The sequence below is a fragment of the Lactuca sativa genome, chromosome 5 (genome assembly GCF_002870075.4).
Source record: "Lactuca sativa cultivar Salinas chromosome 5, Lsat_Salinas_v11, whole genome shotgun sequence".
NCBI lineage: Eukaryota > Viridiplantae > Streptophyta > Magnoliopsida > Asterales > Asteraceae > Lactuca > Lactuca sativa.
Genome location: NC_056627.2, coordinates 259,248,944 through 259,269,361, shown reverse-complemented (window position 1 = coordinate 259,269,361; position 20,418 = coordinate 259,248,944). Strand labels below are relative to the sequence as shown.

Here is a 20,418-nt window from a genome sequence, read left to right as displayed (position 1 = left end):
ATCTTAAATTTTCAGTAATTATTCACGAAGTGAGACCATTATGTGTTTTCCATTTTTTGTGTATTCACATGTATCCAATTTTGTTATATATTTTAATCAACTTATGATTTTATCTTATGATTTTGAAATATATAATTTCCCTAAAAATATTTCTACACAAATTTCCAAATCCGAGTACTCCCCGAGTATTCTCGAGTACTCGCTACTCGGTAGTCGGCCGAACAGGTATCGAGCAATAGGGATGAAAGTGGGTCCAAACCCGAACCGGATGGACCCAGACCCAGAAAATCCGGAACCGGTTAACGGGATTTTATAGAACCGGAAACCGGACAAGTATATAGGAACCGGTTCCGGGTATGGTTCCGGATAAAGTGGGTCTAGAACCGGAAAACCCGAAAACATCAAAGTGGGTAGGTTGGAACCGGATAAAGTGGGTTTAGAACCGGAAAAACCGGAATTTTTTGGTAATTACTTGCTACTTAGTGGGCTGAACTTTGAAAATTTTCATATTGATATCCCGACTTTGGGGGACTGTAACTCATTGACTACGAAACCAAAATTAACAAAATTATAGTCTAAAATCATGTACAAACTCTAAAATATACTCTGGAAAAACCCGCATATCAATTCGACTTGAAACGAATGAGATATGCTTGTGTTAATATTTTCACATTATACAAAGTACAAAAACAAATAGCTGAAAAGTTGAAAATTTTCAGTTTTGATATCCCGACTTCGAAGGACTGTAAATCAATGAATGTTAAACCAAAAATGACAAAATTATAGTCTAAACTTATGTACAAACTGTAAACTAGAAGTTGGAAAAAACCACATGCCAATCCGACTTCAAACGAATTAGATATGCATGTTTTAAAACTTTTACCGAATACAAAAAAACTGAAAAACTAAAAACTTCTAGCTTTGATATCTCAACTTTGGAGGACTGTAAGTCAATGAATATAAAACTAAAAATGACAAATTTATAGTCTAAAATCAAGTACAAACTCTAAACTACATGTTGGAAAAAACTGTATGTCAATTGGAATTGAAACAAATAAGATATGCATCTTTTAAACGTTTCATAAAAACCGGTTCCGGCCCTAAAAGTGGTTCCGGTTCCAAAAACCGGTTCCGGTTTTTAGACCCGGTTTACCCAGACCCTATGGACCCAAAACCGAATTACCCAGAACCCGGATAAAGCCAATTTTTAAACCCGGAACCAGACCCAGTTCTACATATTCCGGTTCTAACGGCTCCTGTTCCGGTCCGATTCTGGTTTCGGTCCGGTTTTCCAGTTCTAACTCTCATCCCTATCGAGGGTGGTGGAAAGATGTAGGGACAAAATTATCATAAGTAAACGAGAATTTCCTTGTCTTACTCCTACTTTACTTTATATGGTTCTCTTTATGTGGGTTGCCAAAACTTTATTTAATTGATATTCAACACACAAATGTTTCCAACTAAATTCATATCAAATATGATGAAAGTTATTTGAATTGTTGCCATTATTATTATTTTTACTTGTACTATTGTCTTATTACTCCAACTCAGCTATATTTATGGTATGGTTTTGTTAAAGCATGATTTTATACGTATCTTTTAAATTGTTTTGTGTACTCTTATTATAAATGGAGTAATGTGTGTATCCTCATGATTTGATAAGCTATATGAGTGATATAATAGCACTCATACATAATATTGATGATTATTGAAAGGGTAAGTCTATATACACCTTTTCGTTATTAATTTTACTCTTTTTTTTAATTTTTGTTTTTTTTTTGTTTTTTTTTTTTTTTTTTTTTGTCTTTAGTCTATTTTATCTTTTTTTTTTAATTAATATTATTTAATTTATTTGATTTCATATTATTATTATTAAAAATATTATAAATAATAATATTAAAGCAAAGTTTGTTTTTATTAATGACTGAATATACCGACAGTTTGGGTATTAAATTGTGCGGTGCGTTATATATTATGCGGAACATAAGCATCAAGTCGAGCAATATACAACATTTTGATGTGTAAGGTGTAACCAAAATTGTAATTGTTGTCATTCACTTGGAAGTTAACCTTTGGTGATCTTTCTAACACCTCATGAAAAATAGGAGAATGATCTAACACATTGATATCATTTAATAATACTAACCAAGCGGCGAGGAATAGTCAAGGCACTTCGGAATCATTGGAGCAGACTGAATCATGTTGTTTCTAAATTTATTGTGTGTTATGAACAATTCCAATATAGGCATGAAAGTGGGTTAAATGAAGAATAAAAAAATGTCTCTAGCAATATATATTTCACCATACGATTAATTTTTTTATATGCTTGGATGACATTATGTGATGAAGAGAAGTGGTGTACTAGTATACAAGAAAGACAAAGAGATTCCAACGAAATTGAAGGTATTGAACCAAATAGGACTAAGAATAGTATATCCGGTGAATATACATCATCGTCTTCAAATAGAAACATATCAATTAATGAGCCAATATCAAATATTTGTCTAATCGGAAGAAAATCCTCTAAAGGTAAAGGGATGCAAAAACCTATGTGAAGCACCTCTCTTGAAACTTGAAAGTATAAAAGATACAATGTAAACCCAAATTAATATTGAGATGGAAACAATGAACACAATGAAAGAATACATAAGTTTAAAAAACCACAATATGAAAAAAGATGGGCGGAAAAAAGTAAAGTAACAAGGAAATTATTAGAAATTGATCCATCAACATTGTCAGGACGACAAAGAAAGTCGTATGAAATGCAATTAATAAATGGGAAATGATGTTAGTTATATATATATATAAGGTAAATTACATGAATGGTCCATGTGGTTTAGGATAATCTGCGTGTTTGGTTCCTAAAAAGTTTTTTTTTTTTAACTCGGATAGTCCTTAATTTATATTTTTATTGCACGTTTGGTCCCTGTTCGTTCTAAAAAGACTTATCTACCCTTACTGTCTTCTTTTATCTATTTTAAATCACCAGTTAAATAAAACATATTAATTAAACGTTGAAGAACTATTATATATATATATATATATATATATATATATATATTCTAATAAAAGAGTAGTTTTTAATCTCCTTTTGACATGTGTCACCATATTAATCCTAATAATTAATGCAAATTTTATTTTTCTTTTGTCATGTTTCAACTTATTATGTCTTATAATTAATACATACCATTTGTCAACATATTAATTCTCCATTTCAAATTTCAAATTTTAAATTTCTCATTATAATTACATTAAATTAACAACATTAGTATAAAAATTAAAATAAAATTAATACAAATTACAAAGTGGTATAATTTTATATATTTATTTAAATCAATGATTATAATTTTATATAACTAAAAATACCTCTTAATTAATAATTTGTTTAAAATAAATTATTAATAATTTTAAATTTTAACTATTAAAGTTTAATTAATTGTATAACCGTGGTTATAAACTAAACTAGTATATATATATAGTGTATATATATATATATATATATATATATATATATATATATATATATATATATATCGGTATAATTCAAGAGCCTACACCACCATACCCTCATTGTGTTCAGTCACCGGAAAATCTCACACATTGACTGTGTCTGCTCCTGCTCCACCTCCACCTCCCCCACAACTTTCTTATCCGACTACAGTGAAGCGTATTACTGTAATCACCATAATGAATTGAACTTGAACCTTTAATTGATCCATGATGCAAACCTGAAACTGAAACTAAAATCGAAAGTGAAACACAAATCAAACCCAAAATTCAAAATCAAATATGAATTCAAACCTACAACTGGAATCAAACATGAAATCATACTGAAATTTGAATGTGAAACTTAATTCAAACCTAGAATTCAATCAAACCTAAAATTGAAAACCAAACCTTAAATCAAACCTAACCAGTGTTGTAGGATTGTTTTGGGTGTCGAAACTGCAATCAAACATTAAATCTCACTTCTGGTTCGATAACATGCTCCCCAATCCGAGACAGAGAAAGAGGCCAATGCTTAAATTTGTATTGTCTCAGTGTCTGCTTCACCTCTGCCTTCTCTGGTGGCGTTGGCAATAGATGTTGCTGGCGTATGATAGTAGAGGGGGTCGGAGGCCATGAAGGAAGAAGTTTATGGGAAAACCTTGAAGGAAGAAGACGAGAGATTGGGAATAAACGTGGGCAAGGCAATTGGAGTTTTAGGTGACGTATTCTTTCAAGTGAAATAGAGGGTCAGAGAGGCGGAGTAGAGAGAAAAGTTAGTCCCACCAGTGAAGAACGAAAGGAGATGAAGGTTTTTCTCACCAACCATGTATGATGTTATTGGAGTCGTCAGAGATGAAGTTAGAGAGTGGTGATGCTGGAAGATGAGATTTGTAGGAGGAGCCATGGAGGCTCGGAGGCGTTGCTTAGGATTTTAGGGATTCTTTTTACTTTTTTTTTTAAAATTTTTTTAAATATATTTTTAATATTAAAAGGTAAAAGAATAAGTAATAAATAAATAAATAAGTTATTAAGGGCATGTTTGTTATGCATCTGACTGGACTGGGTCACACAATTTTTGCTGACTCGGTCAGCCAAATTTGTTTGGTAAATCAATCTTGGCCCATCTGACTCGGAAAGAAGGTTCTGGCTCGGTAAGAAGAAAACCAACGACTGACTGAGAAAGAAGGAAGTGTTACCAATTGTGTCCTTCCCTACGTTCCTCTTTCACGCCTCTGCGCCCCTTCCCCCCACCGATCGACTCCTTCTCCCCTTCTCATCAGGTATGTCTTCTCCTCTTACAGGCCTCTATTCTTCTTCTTTAATTGATTCATAAAACCAATTTCATGAAATCGTTTTTGAATTTGATCCATGAATTCGTGAAACCGATTCATGAAACCATCTTGTTCATGAAAATCGTTTTTTAAATTGATTCATGAAACCATCTCCTTCAATCGCATGTTTACCTTTCTATTCAGAAATTGATTCATGAATTAATTTTGTTCACATATTTCTTTATACCCTTTCTGTTCTGAATAATCGGATTTTTGAAATTGATTTCTATTGGTTCATGAAATTGACTCCTTTTAAAATTCTCTAAAATTTTCGATTTTTTGATGTTATGTTCCTGTTTGATCAGGAAGGTTTCTATTCTGAATAGTCTGATTTTTGAAATTGATTTCTATTGATTCATGAAATTGATTCCTTTTAAACTTCTCTAAAATTTTCGATTTTTTGATGTTATGTACCTGCCTCTTGTTCCATAGTAGTGTTTGGAGGATGGAATTGTAGATTCCAGCGAAAGATGATTTGTGTTTGGAGGATGGAATTGTAGATTCCAGCGAAAGATGATGGCTTTTTGTTGTGGGTGTTGAGGGATTGAATTGAAAGTGGAAAAGAATTGAGATGAAATTGGGATTGCAATGGCATCAAATAGGGACCGAAGGCGGAAATGGATTATGTGTTGGAATTGAAGACAACTCCGGAATTGGTGATTCCAGAGTATATTGAGGTGGTGGTTTGTATTTGAAGTGGGAGGGTAAAATGGTCCTTCTTCACCAGTCAGTACATTCAGTCAGATAGACAATCAAACAGCATGATTTCTTACTCGGTCATGATTTCTTCTTACCAAGACAGACTTTTCCCAGTCAGCACTTTCTCAATCAGCAACTATCAAACGGGGCCTAAGGGTAAAATAGTCTTTTTAGAACGGACAGGGACGAAGCGTGCAACAAAAACATAAATTAGGGACGGTCCGAGTTAAACAAAAAAGTTGTTAGGGACTAAACACGCAGATTACCCTAAACCATAGGGACCATTCGTGTAATTTACCCATATATATATATATATATATATATATATATATATATATATATATATATATATATATATATATATATATATATATATATATATATATATATATATTTCTTTTAATGTAATATGTTTATAATCATATATATTTTAAATAAACAATAGTTATTTGTTAATCAAATAATAATTAAAGTTCAAAATTAAAGTTAATATAACGTATAAAAGAACCAAAATGAATGAAAACAATATAAAAAAAAGGCTTATATTGTATATGTTAATATAATAAACAGATGATTAAATAAATAAAACATTGTTTAACAAAAAGTATTATTTACAAGTTTTACAATATTTGAAAAGAGTTGGTTTAGATGACTAATAAAGTAGCACTTATGTGCGTGATCTAAGACATATAGTTTGTCCATTATCATGTGTTTGCAATAATGTTAAGTGTATGCATCTATAAATTGTTTTAAGTATGTGGTGGGGTTTGTAAAAAGATTCTCTAGTAATGTACATAATATTTTGTTACCAAATTGCAAAAATAATATGTCAAAAATTGTTATTTTGATCCAAAAAGGTTTGGAATAACATCAGTTGTCCAAAAATTTTATTTTGTTGCTAACATGTTCCAAACTTTTCAAAACTTTTTTAAAAATGGATTTGGCTTTGATATTTTCCCTTTTTTAATTACTGTCATTTTTCTAACAAAAAAACACCCCACACCTTATACCCTCTTCCACTTGATCTCTTTAGTTCACCTGAGCAAGTCGTCGGAGATCTAGGAACACCCCCGGAGCAGTCACCGTATCACCATTGGAACACCACCAAACTACCATTGGACCACCATCACCACCACCCGTCTAACATCCCCACGAGCTTAGAATAAAAGAGTATAAAAATTTTGATGAATTCAAGCCTAATTTTTCGGACCACCACCTGCATCACCTACCACCAGTTCAACACCACCAACATCGATTTTCTGACACCCGTAATCTTCACCACCTCATGAATGATTATGAGAACCCACCATAACCGATCAGAACACCTCTGATCTGAACGCCATTAGTGTCACCCATTTCGCTGCCTCCTTTAATTGTCACCACCATCGCCTGTCTATACCACATACACATGTAAAAAGTCACCACCACCACAGTTTAAATCCCATGAATAATCTAATTAGGGTTTTCATATTTAGCCCCCATATTCTCCGTCACCACCAACCTTCAATCAGGAAGACAAATCGATATCCGAAGAGACATGGTTTTGTGTTGTCGGTCATCTGCAAACAACAAATAATCCAACTTTGAAACCACCGTCTAAAACCCTCGCTCCTCCGACAAAGATGTTGAGCTACGACCGAAAGAGATCACATTATAGATTCGAAGTTCCTTGTTGGTTTCAAGATCTGGAAGGAAAAAATCACTGACAAAAACCCTATCGCCACTCGCCGCCCTTCGCCTTCTCCTCCGATTCGATCGTTGACGCAAGTGGTAATGAAAATCCTTGGATGTGTTGAGATCGGATACCTCCGATATGTGAAAGGGAGGCCCGACGAGAAGGGAGGTCCTTCGTCATCTTCCTCAACAAACCCTAGCTCGAAGAAAACCCTCCTTTACAGATCGGTTGCCATCGCCAAAGAAGAAACAAAGAGCACTTCCGGTGAGGGTTTTTTCAGTTCGAAGCGTTCTGGAGAGAGAGAGAGAGAGAGAGAGAGAGAGAGAGAGAGAGGATGGTGACTGCTGGTGGTGGTGATGATGTTTACCGGAGGGGGAAAATTGAAGAACCGAGATTACGCCTTGTTCTCGAGTTTTTTTTTTTTTTTTTTTTTTAAAGGCAAGGAAAATATTCATTATTCTGTCTTCCCAAGTTCGAAGGAAATTAACAGAAATGAAAAGAAAATTTTAAGTTTTTGTATTCCCGAGTTAGGAAGAAAAAGAAAATAAAACTTCAAATTTTCCTTCCCCTTACTTTTTTCCCAAATCCATCTAATTTGGGAGGAAAATTTGAAAGGAAAATATGACTCAAAAATCCTTTCCCTCTCCTCACTTTCCTTCCATTAATGAAACTTAAAAACATGATTTTCCTTCGACACACCTCAGTTTCTTTATGTATCCTTCCATTTCCCTCCTCAAGTAGAACTCGGGAACAAGGCGTAAGAGTAGCAGCATGTAAGAGTAGCAGCATAAAAGAGAACGAGGGGGTGAGGGGTGAGGGTATTGATAACATCAGAAATATAACAAAATGAAAAAAATAGAAAATGAAATTAATAAAGGGCAAATTTTTCATTTTAAAAAAATTAAAGTAAATTAGACCAAACTCACTACAAAATCAAAATATTAGATGATGGTGCTAGTGCAAACCTTTTTGGACAAAAGTGACAATTTTCAACATAGGACATAGACCATTTTTGTAGTTTTGTCAAAGGTTACAACTATAATATATAGTAAAATTTCATTATATATTAGAGCATCCACAATGGTGAGTCAATGAGAGAGTTGAATGAGATGCACAGTCTATTTGTCATTTAATGAATTAAACTTTACCATAGTGAGATGTCACATTGGCATTCAATGAATTTAAAGTTCAATGGTCATTGAACTCTTCAATAGAAAAAATGAAAGAATTTACTTCTTAAATATATACTATAAATTAGTTTTTTTAATTTTTTTATTGAACTTTGTATAGTTCAATGCATTATAGGAAAAAAAAATGAATAGAATTATATAGAAAATGATATGACAATCCATTTAACTTTTTGAAGTTCAATGTATCCCTGATACCCTTAATCAACTTGGAAAAACATATCTCAACCAATAAGTGATGCTTCTTTTATCACCGTTCTTACAAAAGCGTTTCCTCGGTTATTTGTAAGGTTGACGGTGGATGTGGATCCATAAAGATCATATAAAGATAGATAGGTATGTGAAAAAGCTACAAGTGATAGTAACTAGTGGGGATACTGATGCGCAGTGGATTTATTAATCCTATCATTTTAACATCATTTATGTAATGCCCTCTTATACAAAGACTATTTATGTAATTTTGCTATTACACCATACCGTTATTGCAAATCTATTTTAGACAACCAAAACTGCTGCACAACAAATGCAACATAAACAGAAAGGCAAAGTCAGGTTCATATTAACTGATACTTATAAGGCCAAAGAAGTAGAGGAAATATATATACCACATGTCCATTTATTGTGGTTCTCTTGCGATGATAAAAAAAATATAAAAAAAAGTTAAAAAAAAAAAAAAGCATGATTCATAAAAAGGGAAGTATGTGATGGTCTGAGAGGAGGAAACCTTATTAACACTCTAAATGTTTTCAGGTGCTAAGGTGTTTAAAATAACTTCTTTAACCAACTATCACAGAGATTATAACTTCTGGATGTTGTTCAAACCAATATCAACTTGTGGCTTATTGTAACTTGTAAGCAAACGAGCATTCACAATGGAGAGTTTAATGGAAGAATTGAATGAGCTCCTACTTGTTATTTAATGGATACAACTCAACCATTGTGAAATGCCACCTTGCAATTCAATGGATTTGGAATTCAATGGTCATCGAACTCTTCAATAGAAAAAGGAAAGTTTTTAAATCTTTAAATAAATATTTTTTTAATATATTCCATTGAACTTGTAGAGTTTAATGTATTGTGAGATAAAAATAAATAGAATTGTATGGAATAATGAATGATGATGTGACATTCTATTGAACTCTATAGAGTTCAATGCTTTGTGCATACCCTAAAAATGGTGATAATCAACCAAAAATAATTATTTCCTAAACTCATTGTTTCTTATTATATGCACGTGAGTTCGCCAAATTCTTACACGCTGTAAGGATGGGATTTTTAGAGATCTTGATCGGATGGCTTGTTGGTAACATGTAAACCAGGCCCGGCCCAAGGCAACAAAAATTTAGGCCCACTTTATAAGCCCAATGATATAGCGTTGCTCTGCTTATAAGACTGAGGAGGGCAGTGTGGGCGCGAACAACTCAAAGTTTTCGACTGCAGATCGTCACTCAGAAACTAGAAACAATCGCATCGATTTCAAATGTCTTTGTTACTTTTAAAGTCGCCGATCTCTTAGATAAGAAGTAAGAACTGATTAGCTCTCTAAATCTGATATTTTGCTTTCAGAATTTCTCATTTATCATTCTATTACATAGCTCTGTAAAGTGTTTAACAGTCGATTTTTGATTTCTTAGTACTCCAACTTCAGTAATTTCAGCTTCTGATTCGTGAATCATGATGCGTAATTCCGGAGTAATTACGCTCATGCCCCGTTTCTTCGTGCAAATCCCAATTGATTGCAAGAATTGTAAAAAAAAAAAAACTATCATTTTGCTTTCAATCTCATATTATAAACCAAAAAATTGCATCTGCTCTCCTTTATTTCTGTTTTGCAATATTAATATCTGACAAAATTTTGCAAATTGCTATCACCCTGATTTTTTATTTCGGCCTTTTTGCTTGGTTATTGGGTTATTGGTAAATTTCAAATTTTAATTATATTGTGATTGCAACATAGTGTTGTGATGTTTTTGATTCCTGGTTGCTTTTTTTTGTTAATTGATTTCCGTCTTCCGAATATTTTGTGCTTAATTTGCAATATCTTAATTCTTCAATCTTTAAAAGCCACCGATAGATATAGTGTTTATGGTTTATTACTTAATATAGGTGTTAAGATGCCTTGTCGTTTTCGAAAAAAAAAAAATCCAAATCAGGAAGGAGACTTGTGGAGGATATGGGCGGTGGAGTAGAGAACAACAAGTCAACAACAAGACTGAGGAACTGCTTAAATGACGTCGTATTGTTTATCTAGTTATCTAGATATTGGGTCGCCAGATGAGCTGGGAACTGGCGTAAACATAGGAGCCCAAAGTACACATCAGCCCAAACGCAATATCCGATCCAGAGTAAAAATAACCCAGACTTTTGTAATCATGCTGAGTTGGCACTTTCAAAATTCACCATAATTTTTCAAAAATCTTATAATGCATGCACTTATTTCTAAACAAAAAAAAAAAAAAAAAAAATCCAAAACTGAATCCCACTTTTGTATCGATGATTCGATGCTATAGTTAAATGACATTTTACCCTTGGTTCTCTTTGAATCAATGGGTCGCTAACCTTGCCTTTTTCTTATTTTGGTACGTTGGATACTTAATTCTTCTCATGTCGTGATAACATCTTTCCTTTTATTGTATCATTTTACCTTTTGGTACGTTGAATCCCACTTATTTTTTGTTTTTTGTTTTTTATTTGTATTTTGATAAGTCTCCATAAATTTTAAAATTCTTCTTTCTTGGATAACATATGACAATATGTTCAAACTCTTAACTACTTGAGCCTTTTGTCTTATTGGTACATGTCATCGGTTCATCTTGTTATTGAATTTCCACCTTCCTTTACTTCTTTATTCCTTGTGTTTTTGTTGACTTGATGTTATAAAAATTATTGTTCTCTATTTCCCATCATCCTTTTTAGAAATTCAGGGTAACAAAAGGTTTGAAAATTCTGAGAATCATGTGTACACTTTCAAATTAAAGTATTTGGGTGGTACTCCCAACCTTTAATCGGATAAGACTCAGAAGAGTTTCAAGAACAGAGAATATGAAAGTTATGATTTTTGTGATTATAGTTGTACCAAGAAAATTATGACCAAAATACTTAAATATTTTTTTTGTCTGAAAACTGTCAAGGCAATTTTATTTGTCCAAAAACTACTCAAACTGTCAAAAGACAGTTTATAACAGTCCTAAACTGTCACTAAAACCGAATTTTGATAAATGTCAAAATGAAGTCAAAAAACCGGGTTCATTTACAAGAATTCGGATTTCTAATACATTTTTTATATAGCAACATAACTCATATAAAAAAAATTGTGCTGACCTGGAAGCTTGACCCCAGCCAGGGGTTGCCCCCCTTTGGACCTCGCTCCCAGGGGCGCTGCCATCGAACCCCCGTTCGTTCAGGGGCTTCCCCCTAAATGACAATGTACTTTAAAACTTAATCAAACTTAAACAAGTGTGTACTCCACACATTCCTTACTAGTTCAATATTTATCAAGATCACTTGTAGTCAACAAATTAATCTCATTACACTTAAATAATATTGATTATAACAAATCACCAACAAGCCTTATACTTGTTAATACAATTCTTTTACTCTTTATATTGTTTTCGGACATGAGGATATCGTACACTATCGTTCGAGTTTCATTCGGTCACTAAATTGTTCTTTGAGTACTTTTTTAAATTCATTCCATGATAATTTGATAACATGTTTGTGAACCATTCCCTTGAGATGATCCATCATTAACATATTTTTGTATTGAGTTTTATCAATGCAAAGTTTACCCTTGAGTTATTCTTACATGAACACATTCAGAAGGTCATCTCCATCTCATATATTCAATCTTGCACACCATCAATTTAAGGTTCTATCATAGGATGTTGATATTTATTAGACTTTTCATGATTACTCTTTCTTTCCAACTCTTCTTTGGTAGTACGTATTCCAACTTTTTAAGCATATAGAGATCTACACCCATAAATCTCTAAGGAGAACTCCAAAATCAACTATGATACCTATGTACATCTTTAGAGCAATCATATTTTAAGCCCAAATACTAATCCTAGCACCTAGTTTACTTAAACCATTGCTCTGATAATAAATTGTAACACTATTCGTTTTGGTCCTATTTAAAATCATACTTAAGAAAAATCATTAACAAAAATATTCCCAAAAATTCAAAGTTGTTGTTTTGCAGAAAAATGATTTGGTCCCAAAATGGTAATCTTAATCAAGTTTGAAAACTAGTAAGGTGGTTAACAATAACCATATCAAAATAAGGTTCAAGCTCACCATACATTTTACGGCCTACTTAAGGTCCAAGACAATCCCTAAGTCAAAGGTCTTCAATCTGAATACATATCACAATAAGTTAGGCAATGGATTTGCCTAGTGAGTTATCAGAGGTTGATTCATTTAGAGTAAAGGACAACAATCCAACTTACTCAAATCAAACCTTTGAAAATGATTAAAAACACACACACACACACAGACACACATGAAGCACTTTGGTTTAATAACCCAATCAAATAAAGGAGCCTTATATGCTTTTAGATTTACTTTATTAGTACTATTTCCAAAAAGGACACATAAGTCCCACAAATTTACGTAAAAGAGGTTTATGAAGGTTATAACATATATAAAATGCAATGCATGCAACTATTTTCACCCCTTGTTAATCTCATAAGTCCAACTCACAAATGATGGAAGAGTTCGTAGAGCTCATAATGGAGAACACCGTCAAGTTTTGCCATATTAATCGTATGTCCATGTCATCTAGGCAGTTAATCGCATGCTATAGCAATCTGTGGACTCGTAAGAAGGAGATTATCAAATAGTGGTGGCCCTATTTACAGTGATTCATGTCAACACTATAACACTGTTACAATCGTTATTACTTGTAAGTCATTGTTGGGCTACTTGATATAATAAAAACAATTGTGGGCTACTCCTTATAATAAATTTGGCTTTATAATGAGGCCAAACCAAAATTTGAATTTCTTTACCGGGTTGATCTAAATATGATATTTTTAATTTACATATTACTATATTAGAATATTAAATATGTTTTATGTTATTGTTTTTATATGACTTTTTTATGATATTAAATCTATATAGTATTAATACTTTGTTATATGAATTCTATATAAATATATAATATAAAAAACCGTCATACCACCGCAATAACTGTGATTTCATACAATCGGGAACGAGTCTAAGCATATAGAAGGTGTGTTACTTGACCTATGCCTACTTCACTTACCTTTTTTTTTTATAAGAGATTATACATACTTATAAATTGTGACATACCTTAATAATTTCGAGTGAAACTGTATATAAATCAAGATTTCAAAAACCCGGATTTTATATTTTAATAGGCACCCGATTCATTTAAGGTATAAACCAATAAAAAATATTCCAATACAACTTAAAGATAATCAAATAAATAAAGGAAAAAAGTCAAAAAAAATCATTTCTCAACACATCGTTCTTCTCCCGCTTCGTAACATATGTTGTTACCGTGATACATAATTGTGCAAATCAAAAATCACCCAATGTCATCCATCGAGTGCCGACTCTCCATCACCGTTGATATCAAGATATAAGACCTCGTCAGGTATAATTGTAATAACTTTATTTATTTATTTATTTATTTATTGCTTATACAACCCAACCCAAACCCGCTAGTTGTATTTTTTTGGTTTCACTTAAATAGTGAAGCACATGGTTTTACGTTCTAGACTCGTTACTGCATACAATATGATGGTCGAATGTGAAGGGTTCATAACAGATGACATTATCAACTTTTGCACTAACATCCACAAACAAGGCACCGTGATCCATCATCTTAGGCCACCTAAGGGGTAGAGGCATTTACTTGTGTATGTGAAGATTATCTAAAAATCTAATCACAAAAAAACCATAAACAATTGTGCATTTGGATACTCAGGACCACATTGTCACACTTATCCTAACATGATATGGACAAGATGCTTAAATCATTTGTCAAAAACATAAGATTTTTTATTTTATAATCAAACCAATTTCCAGAGATTATATGTCATAATGCACACATACATATAATATTTTAAGTAGCAAGGATAACTCAAAAAAGTTCAAAATAAAGTGAAAGATATGTGTTTTTGATAACTTACCTCCATATCAACTATAAAGCCAACATTAGATCATCGTTCAGGAAGTTACTTCTAATCCAACGGTATCCGATGTTGTCCTTCCTCTTTAGGTTGAGAGTTCTAGTTCCATTATGAACATAAGTGGATTTAAAAAATAATTTTGAAATATATTAGATTTACCGTTTCAATATATATATATATATATATATATATATATATATATATATATATATATATATATATATATATATATAAAATAAACTAGACCTTCATTTAATGTCACATTAAATATGTTAGATTTATCGTTTCAAAAAAAAAAAAAAAAACTAAACCCTCATTTAATGTCACGTTAAAAAATGTTAAGATCTTAGACCATCTACATCGGGTCTTTTAAGTATAATTTTCAATGTCACTGAGCAATAATTTAGTGCCACCTAGGACTTCATCTTGTTATATATGAAAGGTTTGCAAATATTTTTATAGTGGCCCTGGTTTCTCTTTCTAAAAATAGTTTAATAATGATGAGTTGTTAATCATTTGCAAGACCTTAACATGGCACAGTGTGGGTGCTCTTAGGCATCTAGGTTGGTCCACACAAATTATCCCATAAAAACAAACATATAAATATAAATATGTAGTCTAACAATATTTTTATTTCACTATCTATTTAACTATAAGTCATAGTAATATAATATATCACATATTTAGATAATTAAGTCAATCCAAACATCTTTCATTTAAATAGTTATATTTAAACATCTTATATTTACAAAATTCTATTTTGTGACTAGAAATTCCATGATATCATACAACATAAAACTTTATTTAATCTAACTTAATTATCTATTTTGAATTTAAGTAAATCTATTATATTTAACAATTATATCTATATATTAATTTGCAACTAGATGAAGGTCGTCTGCGCCATTGGTGTAGGTTTGAATACTGCTATAACTTTTATTCATCAAAATTCATTAATCTAGTAATCTAATAAACCAAATCGAAAACATTTTTATGCAAATTTTACTGCCAAAATGAGATATGCTACAACATCTACTGAAAAAATATATATATATATATATATATATATTCTAGCCTTTATTCCAATCAACAAAACCTCATGGTCATCTAAATCTTGGATGGTAAACCGGTTATCCGGTTATGATGTGTAAGTACATGAGTCCAATGTGTGACCTTTAATGCTCCATATGTAGGATAAAAATTCCAGGAAGCACATTCAAGAAAATAACCTTATTGAATCGAAAAAAATAATAAACATAAATAATAAAACCAAAGCATACTCCAAAATTAGTCGATCTTTTGTCCTATTTGTATTAAATCTCTTCTAAGAAATCTTTCCAAAACCTATTATTTCCCGTCTAAATCTACAAAAAAATGTAAGATCTTAATTGGCAAAAAAAATTACACTTAAGTCATTCAGCCAGCTATACAAAACACGTTTTACCTAGATTTGGGTCCACATCCCCCTTCCAAACTACCTACTTGTCTTGATACATCTTTTCTTTTCTTCTGTTACAAAACCTAAACCTAAATAACATAAAAGTGAAACTAATTAGCAAACCTAAAACCAAGTTTTGTAACGTTTTTTGTCCTAATTCAAGTCATGTGACTATTTTTGGGGCCAAATTTGCAAATTAAGCTACACTCAGAGACCAAAAATGTTACAATAGCCTCAAAGGACCAAAATTGCCATAAAAAATTATTGGGACTAAAATTACAAATATCAGCTAAAATTAGGGACCATAAATGTAATTTACTCTTATAACAAAGAGTAAGGGGGTGTTTGGCTTAGCTTTTGTGAGACCTAAAGTCATTTTAGGAAAAGATCAAAAGTAAAAGATGTTTGACAAAAGACCTTTAAAAACTACTTTTGGATTTTGGATAGAAGGAAAATCAACTTTTTGAAAAAGTCATAAAACTGACTTTTTGCAACTTTTTCAAAAATGACTTTTGGCCTCTAAAAGGCTAAGCCAAACATCCCCTAAATTTACCATAAATCCGCCAATTCTTTAAGATTTATATGTAAATTTGATTACTCGTTATCTTTAATTGCAAGAGTAGACATTGGCCAATTTTTGTGTGAGCTCTGCCACTTTTTTCTAAAGTTTAGAAATTCAAGGTTTTGTTGTCTTGTTTTAAATCTTTCTCAAGCATCCGTACCTAACAAATTATGTAAAACATATTTAATATATATGCAAATGTATAACTGAATATTAATAAATAAAGAAAATAAAACTTAAATTATTACCTTATCAACTTTCTTCTTTTCAAGCCTTGCAATTCTTTCTTCCAATAACATTTTTTCACCCAACAATATCTTGTTGGTTTCTTCAGTTACATGCAAGTCTGAGTTACATGTTCTTAACTCATCTTGGATTCTTTGTAAAACCTGTGAACATATCATCAAGTAATTGATTAAGAAATAAACAAAGTTTAATGATCCAAAGTTAAAATCAAGAATAAATTACATAAATTGTCCTTTAATATTATTCTTTTTTTGCAAGTAACTTGAAAACTCACTCTTAGAACACAATTTGTTGGTAAATATTTTGCCAAACAACAATACACATGTATTTACAAACACAAAACAACCAAACCATTTTAATTTTAAAGTTTTTATATCATTTTTGGTTCATTTTTCAAAATGACTATTTCTTTCCTCTAAAATATAGTGCACTTTCTTAGAAAAGTGAAAAAAAAAACACTGCAATAAGCTCAAATAAGTGATAAAATTTTGAAAAAGAAAACATTTTGAGACTATAATTGAAAAAATGAATTATACTCAAAGACAAACATGTAACTTACTCTCCATCATTTGCCCTGTTTTCTAACTTTCACATAAAACTCCCAACTCATATTTAACTTGGCAGTTGATACAACTGCAACTAACCCATAGGTTAAACTGTCGAAATAAACACCAATTAATTTTTTTAGAAACTAAACTTTGCCATTAGTCATCAACCTTTCAAAATGTTAAATGGTTTGTCTCCTGACCTTCTCGAGCTTGAATAAAACTAATAACGTCCCATTTTTACCCCTCTACTTGGTTATTTTGTTCAATAAGGAATTTATTGACCCACTTAATGTTGCATCAATTAACAAGTAAATCGATTGTGTTATAAAAATCCTAAGAACATAAATCAGGAAATGATTATTCGTGCTAATAGAAAATGGAACTACAACCAATGTTGGAACTCATGATATACTTGGCTTTTTAGATGATTCTACCAAATTATCCTAAAAATATATCACAACCAGAATGTTGATTTCTATAATCGAAAGTAAAACATATTTTTATAAAAGTTATAAAAAAGAAAAAATATCGGTTTCATAAGTATACCTTTTTATCTTTCAACTTTTCCTTTCATATTTAGTCCTTCATGTTACCTTTGTTTTCCTCTACCAAATGTATAATCTTGTTAGAATTTTAAAGTAAAAAAAATGAACTTTCAATCAATGAAAGGCAACATAGATATATCGAAAATGAGTAAAAAAGTCACAACCATCTACCTATATCTTAGGGCAACATCACCAATATTTTTGTGTTTTGTTCTGTCTTGTATGAAATACCTTGAATTTATCTTTAGCCATCTAGGCAGTGTTGATAGTGGGTCTGCAATTGGGTGGTAAGGCCTCATTAGGAGCTTCTGCAAATGCAATATGAGGATAACTAGAGTGGTATGTATATTCAACCTGAAAATGAATGACATCAGAATTCCATTTTTTATAATAATGTAATATAAAAAAGGTTGAAGTAAGAATGACCTCAAATATAGAAGCCCAATAGTAATCATAGCGACATCGGAATTTCTTCTTCTCAAAAGGGTAAAAGACATGCTTTGTTTTATAATTCAGCAGTCCAAGTTCACATAGTTTTGCGTATTGAAAATCTACACCTGCAAGAAAATTAAGAAATTTAAAGAACACTTCAGATTTAGTGCGTAAGGATAAACCCACAAAAAAATAATGACTGAAATCATCCAGAAAAATAACATAGTATTTAATACCACTAATACTCTACATAGGGGAGGTCCAAACATGAGAATGAATGAATTGAAATAGAAATAAAAAATTAAAAGTAGATAAAGAAAAAGGCAGGAAAACATGTTTGCCTAGCTGACATGACTGACATAAGCTACTGTTTTTATGACTCAAAAAATAAATAAAATTAATGGAAACAAGGTGTTTGAAAACTTGATGTTCTGGGTGACCCAATCGTTGAAGCCAAAGCGAATGCAACCTAGAAATGATCTATGTTTTATCTAGGTTTTAGGTCATTTTTGGTCACTTGACTTTTGACTTTGTGCTCATTTGGTCACTTAACTCGTTTTAAGTTTTAAAAGGTCATCGAACTTTTGGCTTTGTGCTCATTTAGTAACTTAATTTTTGGTTTGGTCACTTAACTTTTGGATTTGTGCTCATTTGGTCACCTAACTTTAAAAAATGTGCTCATTTAGTTACTAAACTTTTAATTTTGAAAGTTTAGTGACTAAATGAGCACAATTTTTAAAGTTAGGTGACCAAATGAGCACAAATCCAAAGTTTAAGTGACCAAACTAAAAATTAAGTTACTAAATGAGCACAAAGCCAAAAGTTCGATGTCCTTTTAAAACTTAAAAAGAGTTAAGTAACCAAATGAGCACAAAACCAAAAGTTAAGTGATCAAAAATGACCTAAACACTTTTCTCTATTGATAACAACTAACTATAAATATCAAGAAATCCTAGGAGAGAGGCTATGAAATTGAAATTCATATTAGATTAGGGTTACATACCTTTCGATTATTATTGTAAATAATCAAAGTAGAATCCTTCTTCTAGATCTTTAACACCAAAAGAATGGATGCCTCTAATAGCTTGTACCCAAAACCCTAGTAGCAAGAATACTTGAGGAGAGAGGAGGCTTGAGCAAAATTTTTTCTCTTGTATGGAAGAATAGAGTGGATGAAATAGGGCTCCCAAGGGACCCTATTTATAGGCTATAGGATAACCATAGAAACCCTAATCTTGAATTAAATAATAATATTTCAAATTCAAGATAATTATCTAGTATCATTATCCAATAGGATTATCCTAAAACCCTGAAAGATAAGCCAAAATTTAGCCCTATCTAGAAGGTTCTAGAAACCCTATTTTGTTCAACTATTGAAAAATTGTAGCTTAGTCCATGTACTTCCAATTAATTCTAACCAATATATCCCAAAATTAATTCTGATTAATTCCAAATTAATTATTACTTTTTCCAATTAATATATTAATCATATATTAATAAATTATTTATTCCAATTTCTAATTAATTTATTAAACATATAATAAATTAACAAATCAGTCTCTTCTTCCAAAAGTCATTCTATCCAAATACTAGTTTTGAGGGCAATCCAAAATGGACTTTGTTTCTAATTCAAGAATATATCAATTTAGTTATTAGCTTAGACACCTTAATCCAACAAAGAGTTCTAAACACTTTAAGCACTTTATACCCTAAAGCCTACATGTCTCTCTTGCCTTTTAAGCAATGCTTACTTTCCCTTATTATATTTAAAAGACCATGTCTTGCTTTCTAGAAACTAACTCATATATATATATATATATATATATATATATATATATATATATATATATATATATATATATATATATATATATATATATAGAGAGAGAGAGAGAGAGAGAGAGAAGATAATTTTATAAAATTCTAATAACTCTTTATAAGATACAACTTTAACTTTTAGCTAAAAGACAAAAAAGTCTTTCTAGTCCAAAATAATGTACATGACTTAATAAATCACACCATATGATATTTTACTTGCTAATGAAAATTAATATTTCCATGATATAAATAATTTCCAATTAATTATAAGTTTATTGAATATTTTTTAA

At 31.3% G+C, this 20,418-nt stretch overlaps 2 long non-coding RNA genes across 4 annotated transcripts; one reads left to right on the top strand and one right to left on the bottom strand.

The window, feature by feature from the left end:
• Nucleotides 1–2,182: 2,182 nt before the first annotated feature.
• Nucleotides 2,183–7,966, bottom strand: LOC122198311 (uncharacterized). Of its 3 annotated transcripts, XR_006192824.2 has the most exons (3): nt 6,558–7,939; nt 3,566–3,740; nt 2,183–2,571 (listed from the first exon to the last, which is right to left on the bottom strand). It is a non-coding gene; the product is annotated as an uncharacterized LOC122198311 (long non-coding RNA). The 3 variants fall into 3 exon arrangements; XR_008232495.1 differs by having other exon boundaries at nt 2,183–3,740; nt 6,558–7,966; XR_008232496.1 differs by having other exon boundaries at nt 2,183–3,734; nt 6,558–7,966.
• Nucleotides 7,967–9,656: 1,690 nt separating this feature from the next.
• LOC111878395 (uncharacterized) lies at nt 9,657–11,125 on the top strand. Its single transcript, XR_002845720.3, has 2 exons — nt 9,657–9,904; nt 10,488–11,125. It is a non-coding gene; the product is annotated as an uncharacterized LOC111878395 (long non-coding RNA).
• The last annotated feature ends 9,293 nt before the right edge of the window (nt 11,126–20,418 follow it).